At 42.5% G+C, this 9736-nt stretch overlaps 1 long non-coding RNA gene across 1 annotated transcript; it reads left to right on the top strand.

The window, feature by feature from the left end:
* The first annotated feature begins 1483 nt into the window (after positions 1 to 1483).
* Positions 1484 to 6482, top strand: LOC309528317. Its single transcript, XR_014217654.1, has 2 exons — positions 1484 to 1533; positions 5943 to 6482. It is a non-coding gene; the product is annotated as an uncharacterized lncRNA (long non-coding RNA).
* The last annotated feature ends 3254 nt before the right edge of the window (positions 6483 to 9736 follow it).

Raw genomic sequence — 9736 nt, forward strand, 5'->3', positions numbered from 1 at the left:
ATATCACGATGTTGAAAACTAGGCCGTATTTCAAAAAGTGAAAATCCAGACACAAAACTAAACTTTTGCCTAAAATTGTTGAGCTTTCCTTGCAAAAAAATGAAATAGGGAACTACGGGATAAATTATTTTTAAGGAAATTCGCCAATATCTAGATTTCTGACATGGGATGCCATCCGTCCAGATTTTCCCGGATATTTTAGCGATTTCTGCCCGGACACTGTTTCTAACTGTCATATTCAGTCTATGTCTGGGAAATTCTGGACATATGGCAGCCCTATGAAAACCAGATATCGACCAGCCCTAATTTTCTTATCTCCTCATACTTACACATCCACCATTCTCCCATACATTGGCACACATATATTTCATGGACTTGCCCACACAAGGAACCTCAATCACATGCTTGTATTCAAGCGCACTCACATAACCACCCTAAACAAGTTTTACCTCAGAGTCTCTCTCCCCTATTATTCTCAGGCGCCGACTCTGTAGGAATAAAAAACTCATATTAACATGGCACGAATAATTACTTACCACAGCCCAAGAACGAAAGTTAAAGGGCCTGTCTAGAAAACACGAAAGCGAGGAGGGACGGAGCCTATAGATTGTTTTCCCCAACTAGTTTCTGTTTCTTTTAAATCTACAGGAACTTCTGGATCCTGCCGAGGCACATAAAACCAAGTGAAAAATAGGCAGAGATTTCTTCGGTAATGACTGAGGCACAGGGCATTTCCTGAGGATTAATGGCTGCCTGGGATTGGGTGAGGCCAGCACTGCAACTATCAGCCATTAGCTCCAGCTGCCCATTAATTCCCAAGACATGTTCTGCACTGGCATAACCATTACTATTATAGGCTTAAGGCGAATAAGTGCATTATAATTATTTTTTTGTTGACCATGGGAGTTTTTAATGATGATTTGGGGACATTTCCGAATAATTAATGTCTTCTGCATTGGTTACTGTTATTTGAATCCCCTTTCAGCAGCATGCGAACTATTTACATTTTATGCTGAAACTGTTCATGGCTACCATAGGCAGCATATATAAATGTAATGTTAAAACAGGAGTGGCAGCGGTTTTCTCTCCCCTAGGGTGCACCCAGTTTCCTTCTGCATTTGTCAAGTCAAAAACAGGCTTACATCCTAGTGTCCTGAGCGCTGATTCAGGGCAGATCCAAATTCTACATTTAAAGCACATCCAACGCACATTAAAAGTACACCAGTTCCCCCCAAAGAATGCTGGGAACTGTAGTTGGATAATAAGAATGCTGAGAACCGATTTACATCCTATTCCCTTTTAAAATGTGTTGGGGCTGGACATGGATTAAAAGCCAGGTAAGGAAACTTAGTAGTGTCAGTTGAGGGCAGTGTCAGTTGAGTGCTGGTGGTTGCTAGGTTGCGGAGGTCCTTGTGACACGCCCTTCATTGTGACACCTCCCTCTGCTGGCTCCTTGGTCATTAGGGCTCTAGACGCATAGCGATCTCCTTTGGTTTGATCATTCAGCGAGTGAGAGAGAAAGTGGATGGAGATGTAAGTAGGCTTTCTCATCTGCATCGGCATTCTGTGCTGATAATGCTCCCTGACAGTGATTCTTTTGGCGGGAAGAGGGGTTATTGGCTTGTTGTTTATATTCTGATTATATATTTTGTGGTTTTTATGTTGATCTTTTCTGTGAACGGCCTTGAGACTTCCAGGTATATGGCGGCAAAGTGAATTGGCTTCAGTACAACCAAATTAATGAATTATTTAAGATTGATAAGAGAAATGGTTTTGCAGCAGAAAAAACCAAATTGGAAACGGAGTTGTTAGGCACTAATGTCAAGAATATTTCTAAAATGTATAATTTGTCGTTGGAGTGGCATACAAAGGATGGACAAGTTAAATCGGTTGTGATTGATTGGGCACAAGATGTGGGACATAATATAATGATGGAAGATTGGGAGAGGTTATGGAAGAAAGGGATTAAGTTTACTGCATGTACGATGTTAAAGGAAAATATAATGAAAATGATGTATAGGTGGTATTTGACCCCTGTTAAATTAGCTAAGATTTATCATAACTGTGATAATTTATGTTGGAAGTGTAAAGAAAAGGAAGGTACCTTTTATCACATGTGGTGGACTTGTCCCAAGGTGAAAGACTTCTGGGAAAAGATTTATAATGAATTTAAAAAAAATGATGAAATATACATTTATAAAGAAACCAGAGGCCTTTCTCCTCGGAATAACAGGTCCTGAATTGCCCAAGAAAGATGTAAAGGTATTTTTGTATGCCACAACTGCCGTTCAAATTTTAATAGCCAAGAAGTGGAAAACGCAAGCATTACCAACTGTGGAAGATTGGCAGATGAAGATGATGGACTTTATGGAGCTAGCTGACCTTACCGGAAGGATCCGCAACCAGAAAGAAGAGGAATATCAAGAAGATTGGAAGAAATTTAAAGACTATTTGAATAAATATTGTAATATTAAAAATTTGAAGTTACTTGAAAGTACTAAACAGGCCTAGGATTAAATTAAGAGTTAGTTAAATAAATGAGACCTATCATCTTAAGAAAAGTTAAGAAATCTGATTCTAAATGGAATATTGTTTTCGAATAATGATATTGGAAAGCTGTGACACTCAGATACAAGGAAATTCAGATGGGAGGGACTAGAGGAAGTCAAATAATATGTTTATGAGATTGGAGTTTTAACTAATCAATTAATTTGTGTTGTCTATGTGTTTGCTGTTATATATATCTTTGTTGTTTTTATATTACTTTTGTTTTATTTGTTTTACAGTATGTGTTTTATTTGCATGAAACTTAATTTAAAAAATTATTGGGGGGGAGAGAACTGGCAAAATGCAGAACTGGCAAAACTGACATATAAGGTATGGGACAAGGATAACTGTGACTTCAGAAGCTGAAGAGGTAACAGGGTTTAGTGAGCAGGAAGAGGCTGTGGCAGGGAGTAGTCCAGAAGTGGAGGCTGGAGAGGAGGGGGGATAAGAGACAGAGATGAGGCGGGCTGCTGAAGAAGCCAGGTGGTCTCCCTCTCCTGTGGTGACTAGCTCCTCTCCCTGCTGGTCTCCTAGAACCAGAAGAAGGCAGAACAAAGACAGATGCTTTGATGGAGTCTCAGATTGCTCGGGAAGGAACTAGAGGAGGAAACTTAGAGAGCAATGGGAAGGTGAGGACCTTCAGTCCTTGCAACTGCTTAATTTGGGCAAGACCTACTGGGAAGGGTTGCTGTGATATCTAGGCCTGCACTGTTTCGGTTTCTTTGAATAAAGAGTTAACTTCACAGACACCTTGTGAGTTATTGCAGACCCCCGCCCGACTCTCGCCTTGGTGGGACTCACGGTTGGGAAAGGCTGGTCTAGAGCTGTCATCTAAAACAGGGCCTTTTCTGAAATGGCGGCTCCATAGAACCCCATCCTTCCTTGTTGGCGTTTCATTACCAGTTGAAGGCCACTCTTTTCCCCAAGGCTATTTGTGAACGTTTGAGGAAATCTATTCTTGCTTTTCTCCTTGCTAGCTTTTCCACTGTCTAACTAATTAGTTATTATTTGCCAGCTGTTGCTTCAGCTGTTTGAACATGGTGTTTTATTTGTCTGTGGTTTTTTGTAATTGTTTAAATTTGTGTTCTGGCGTTTCAAATGGTTTACAACCACAAACCATCTCGTGAGACCTTATGAATTAGGTGTAGCAGCCATCTTATGCCCTGCAGATGTTGTTGAACTCAGACTCCCATCTGCTACCTTGGCCAGTAGTCATGGATGGTGGGAGTTGTAGTCTGGTAACGTCTTGGGTGGGGGATACTTTGGCTACCCCTGTTTTAGATCAAAAGAGGATATACAAGTAAAAACAGGAGGAGGGCTCTTGGAGTCTGCTTTTTATAGCGTCTATCTACAGTGGTGCCCCGCAAGACAAATGCCTCACAAGATGAAAAATTCGCTAGACGAAAGGGTTTTGCGGTTTTTGAGCTGCTTCGCAAGACAAATTTCCCTATGGGCTTGCTTCGCAAGATGAAAATGTCTTGCGTTTTTTGCAAGTTTGTTTCCTTTTCCTTAACACCGTTAATACAGTTGCGACTTGACTTTGAGGAGCAACTCATAGAACACGGTGTGGTAGCCTTTTTTGAGGTTTTTGGTATTTTTGAAGCTTTTCCAAAACTTTTCCGACACCGTGCTTCGCAAGACGAAAAATTCGCTAGACGAAAAAACTCACGAAACGAATTAATTTCGTCTTGCGAGGCACCACTGTATTTCACATGCAAAAGGCTGGGCTGGATGAATCCCTAGCCGGAATTAAGATTGCCGGAGGAAATATCAACATCATCAGATATGCAGATGACACAACCTTGATGGCAGAAAGTGAGGAGGAATTAAAGAACCTTTTATTGAAGGTGAAAGAGGAGAGCACAAAATATGGTCTGAAGCTCAACATCAAAAAAACTAAGATCATGGCCACTGGTCCCATCCCCTCCTGGCAAATAGAAGGGGAAGAAATGGAGGCAGTGAGAGATTTTACTTTCTTGGGCTCCATGATCACTGCAGATGGTGACAGCAGCCACGAAATTAAAAGACGCCTGATTCTTGGGAGAAAAGCAATGACAAACCTAGACAGAATCTTAAAAAGTAGAGACATCACCTTGCCAACAAAGGTCCGTATAGTTAAAGCTATGGTTTTCCCAGTAGTGATGTATGGAAGTGAGAGCTGGACCATCAAGAAGGCTGATCGCCGAAGAATTGATGCTTTTGAATTATGGTGCTGGAGGAGACTCTTGAGAGTTCCATGGACTGCAAGAAGATCAAACCTATCCATTCTGAAGGAAATCAGCCCAGAGTGCTCACTGGAAGGACAGATCGTGAAGCTCAGGCTCCAATACTTTGGCCACCTCATGAGAAGAGAAGACTCCCTGGAAAAGACACTGATGTTGGGAAAGATGGAGGACACAAGGAGAAGGGGACGACAGAGGATGAGATGGTTGGACAGTGTTCTCGAAGCGACCAGCATGAGTTTGACCAAACTGCAGGAGGCAGTGGAAGACAGGAGTGCCTGGCGTGCTCTGGTCCATGGGGTCACAAAGAGTCGGACACGACTAAACGACTAAACAAGCAACAACAACAAATCTATTTCACTCAGTATTGTCTACGTATTGATTGACAGGCGGTGGCTGTCTAGAGTTTCAGACAATAGGTGATGCTAACTTGGGACTTAATTCCTGTGTTCCACCACCAAGTGATGGTCCTTCTCATAATGTAAAAGGCACCAGTTAATCAACGCAGCACTGCCTTCAGATCCTGGGAAATAGTATTAAGAGAATGTGATGGATGTGGTTCCTGAGATGTCCCGCTGCTCAAATAATGTTGCATTTGTACAGGGCTTCAAATCTGCAACTTTACAACACAGCCTCCAGGCAAAAAAATACTCATCTGTGACCAAATACCAGCTTGATTGTTTAGAGATGAATATTGTCAATGGGTGTGCCAATTGTTGCACAGTTCCTTTCAAGCATGGACTTTGTCCAGTCACTATATACTTGGTAAAAGCAACAACATTGTTATCACTACCAGAGAGTTTTTCAAACTTTTCCACCCATGGCAAACACTCTCCCGTTTCCCAGATTCATTCAGCTTCTTGGCAGTCAAGTGAACTATTGACAGAGTTTAACATGTTCTGTTTCGTATCAGCTTTACTTGTCCTATGCCATAAGACTACTGCTCACATTTCACTGATAGCAGGATGGGACTCTCATTTCCACATTACGCCGTCCTGATATAGTTAAGAACTTAAGTTTCATGTAAACGAATAAGAATAAGGAGCAGAAGTTTGCAGAGATAATATTTAAGAAAAACCAATACTACCCTTTCAGACAACATGCGCACACATCTAACGAAGCCCGACACTTCAGATCATAAATAACTCTCCCTTCTTTCTTTTACTAACTCAGTTTAGGCAACGGATGTCTATTCTTCTTATCAGCATTTACAATCAACTGATTTGTAAGAGGAAACGTACGAGTCCAGTGATGAATGTAAATCTAGACAGCAATAGTAGCTCTGCGTTCTTACTCTAGACATTTTCTACTTTGACAACCTACAAGGGAGCATATAAAAGCGGCAAAGGAAATGCAAGACATCTGTAACAAACCCAGTGAACATGCTATTGATTTGTTTCTCTTGCTGGTGTGGTCCCAGTGTTGGACAGCTTTCTCCAGAGAAATGAGTTACATAAACAAGTCCGGTGGAGAACATGAAATTCCACTTCCATTCATCTTCTTGATTTTGCAAGCACCACATTCTGCAAACCCCATGCCAGCAAAGGCTCTTGGATCAGGCCTTGAATTCTTTCTGGATCCTTAAGGGAGGAGATATCGGAGCTGGCCAAGAATCTAAGTGGAAACTGATGACAGAAACTGACATCAATCAGCTCCACAGTATGTTCTGCCCAGCAGGTTTCTTCCAATAAATCAAAGCCCTTGAAATCTAAATGGCATTTAACTATTAGAGAGCAACTGTTCCTTGCGGTCTGGAGCTGATAGAAATGATTAATTTAATATTTAATTTTAAAATACAGCCGCTCTGTTTATACAGCGTCCTCATAACCTATTATATACTTAAGGATGCACACACAAACAGTCAGATTCCCTGCTTGCAAAACTAACAGCCTAACTTGAAACGCAGGATGAGTTTATCCACATGCGTGTGGTTTGTTTGGTTTTCAAATCCTTCTATGGTTTGCCACCTTTGTTGGAGAGCACACACCTCCTTTTTAAATAGGCTTCCTTTTCTGGAAGTGAATAAACGTGAGTCCCTCTTTCCCTTGTTAGTATTGTAGTCTGCTAATGGGCTGTTGGGGTGTGCTGCAACGCAGCACAGTCGCCAATTGCAAAATGTATGGGTCTTTGACCACAAAACCTCACCCTAAAATCCAATAAACTTGCATGGAAGGAAATAGATGCAGGATTGCAGACCTAGAGTGATTCTACACATACCATGTGGGGCTGATTTATTTTGGTGTGGTGCTCCCAACCAGGCAGATGATGCGCATGACATTCATTTGTACACCACTTTCAGGTGCTCAACACACATCCCACACATAATGTAGTTATTGTAATCCTTAAAACTATGCTATAAATTAAGTCATCATCATCATCATCATCATCATTATTATTATTATTATTATTATTATTATTATTATTATTGCTGGTGCTGCAATCCTCCCTCCAGTTTTCCCAGCATTTAGGGGTGTGATTTTATGCACCATCGTCTTCCGGGGTAGGAATTCTGTGAATTACCTTTTTTGACGGAGGATGTTCTGCTTACTTTCCATAACCTTATGAGATGATATGGGCCAGTTTAGGGATCCCTCCATGCATTAAGGTTCCTTTGTTTGTTTTTAGCACCACGCTGCACATGGCATGAGGCACTTCCTCCTACTTCCTGCCAGCCATACTTCTTCAGACACATTGCGCATGATGCGACGTGATGTCACATCGCTCCCAAAGTGCTCCAGGGAATGTGGCCAACTACAGAGAGCTTGCCCTGCCTCCTGTTGCATTTCCTGAAATGCCTTGGGAGTGGCAGGGTATAATTCCCAAGGCACTCCCAGTGTCAGGAGTGCATGCAGGAGCCAGGCCCTGTGACTGGTAGGGCCTCACAGGACTAGGCCCTTCCTGAGTTTGGCCTGGAAGGGCAAGGTGTGGCTGCACAGGTGAGGCTTGACAGAAGACTTGTAGCACTGGTTGGCAAGGGCCGGGAAGGATATATAAGACCAGCATTTCCTTCTGGCTCTTTGCCACAGCAACACACTACCCACCTAGCTATGCTTCATCTTCCTGACTCCTGGTATCCTGACTCTTGGACCCTTGGCTTCCTGACTCCTGGTATCCTGACTCTTGGACCCTTGGCTTCCTGACTCCTGGTTTCCTGATTCGTGGACTCTTGGTTTCCTGACCCCTGGACTGCTGATCCTGGACTGCTGATTCCTGCTTCCCGACCTCTACCCCGGTCCCAGCGTACCAAGCCGGGACTCCAACTGCCCATAACCCGGGCCGTGACACCCATAGGTTCAGCTCATGGAAGCCTGCAGAAAGAGATGGCATCTCACCATTATCTGCTGCACTTTCTGGAATGTCTTGGGAGCAGTGATGCAACACAACACTGTGCCATTTTTGAGGAAGTGCAGCCAGCAAGAAGCTACAAAGGGGGTTCTTTGTAATGTTAACACAACTTTTCAAAAACCCCAAAACAGCCCTTAGCTACTTCACTAAGATCATGGAAATAAGCATGGGGGAAGAAATCAGGGATATTTCTTCCCTGCCCCATATTTGCTTGCAGAGACATTATTTTGTCCTCACACCCCAAATGAATGATCAAAGAACATGTGGATGAAACTTTAAGCTAAAATCTTCTTATTCCCCACCACTCCATATTGCCAATGGCAATGATGGGGAGGGGGAGGCTGCGAAAATGGCACAGGTAAGATTCAAACCAGTGACTTCCAGTCTCTTAGTCACATTATTACACCTGCATGTATCTTTCAGCCCAAAGCAGCCCATGCCATAAGTGGGAGATATGAAGAAATATTCTCTAAATTTCTCGGCCAAATTTATTTGGAAATGAATTTTGTAGAATCTCTGATGGACCCCAGGCAGGCATAAACAGATCCAATAGAATCTGGACATACTAGCATAAATTTTCTTAAGTTGGATCAGCTGACCAGTTTTTCTTCCATACCATCATTTTTCGCAATCAGCTGCAAATGAGATAAGTATGATCCTATAAGTTATGAATATGGATCGTACTCAAGGTCCAACATGTAATCAACCCCATGAGCCACAGACTTTCTTTTTGCCTCATTGCCTTGCTGTGTGAACTTGCAACTTGCCTGAGAAAATATGAGAATTAAAATACAAACAGAAGGCCAAAGTAATAAAAAGAAAATGGCGTTTAAATCCATAAAGTTTTCTGCTGGGAAATGTCATTAATATTTGCAGATGCTAGCTGGGAAAGTAAACAGCCTCCAGATTTTTGGGTGAATGTTTTTGGGTACAAGATCAAAAGCAACCTGTAGACTTGCATGTGTGTGTTTTTTTTTAAAAAAAACCTCATCTTTACGAGGACGTTTTTAAACATCTGATGCATATGAGCTGATTATGACACCAAATAGTTTGCTCTTGTTCAGATTTGGTGGGTTTCCATACTAATGAAAACAAACCTCAAATGTGTCAGAAGGGCAAAAAACACAATATGGTGGGTACGCTAAAATATAAACCCGCACATGCAAATGCCTTTCATCACATCAGTGGTCCTCCGTCTAAAGTGGCATATAATATAGGTAAAAAAGGTAGATAAAGGACCCCTGGATGGTTAAGTCCAGTCCAAGGAGACTATGGGGTTGCGGCGCTCATCTCGCTTTCTGCCCGAGGGAGCTGGCATTTGTCCACAGACAGCTTTCCGGGTCATGTGGCCAGCATGACTAAACCGCTTCTGGTGCAACAGAACATTGTGGCAGAAACCAGAGTGCACGGAAATACCGTTTACCTTCCCTCCACAGCAGTACCTATTTATCAGCTTGCACTGATGTGCTTTTGAACTGCTAGGTTGGCAGGAGCTGGGACAGAGCAACAGGAGCTCACTCCGTCACAGGGATCTGAACTGCCAACCTTCTGATCAGCAAGCCCAAGAGGCTCAGTGGTTTAGACCACAGCGCCACCCACGTCCTGCATCCGGTATACTGTTA

Source organism: Podarcis vaucheri, assembly GCF_965113315.1.
Source record: "Podarcis vaucheri genome assembly, chromosome: 3".
Lineage (NCBI taxonomy): Eukaryota > Metazoa > Chordata > Lepidosauria > Squamata > Lacertidae > Podarcis > Podarcis vaucheri.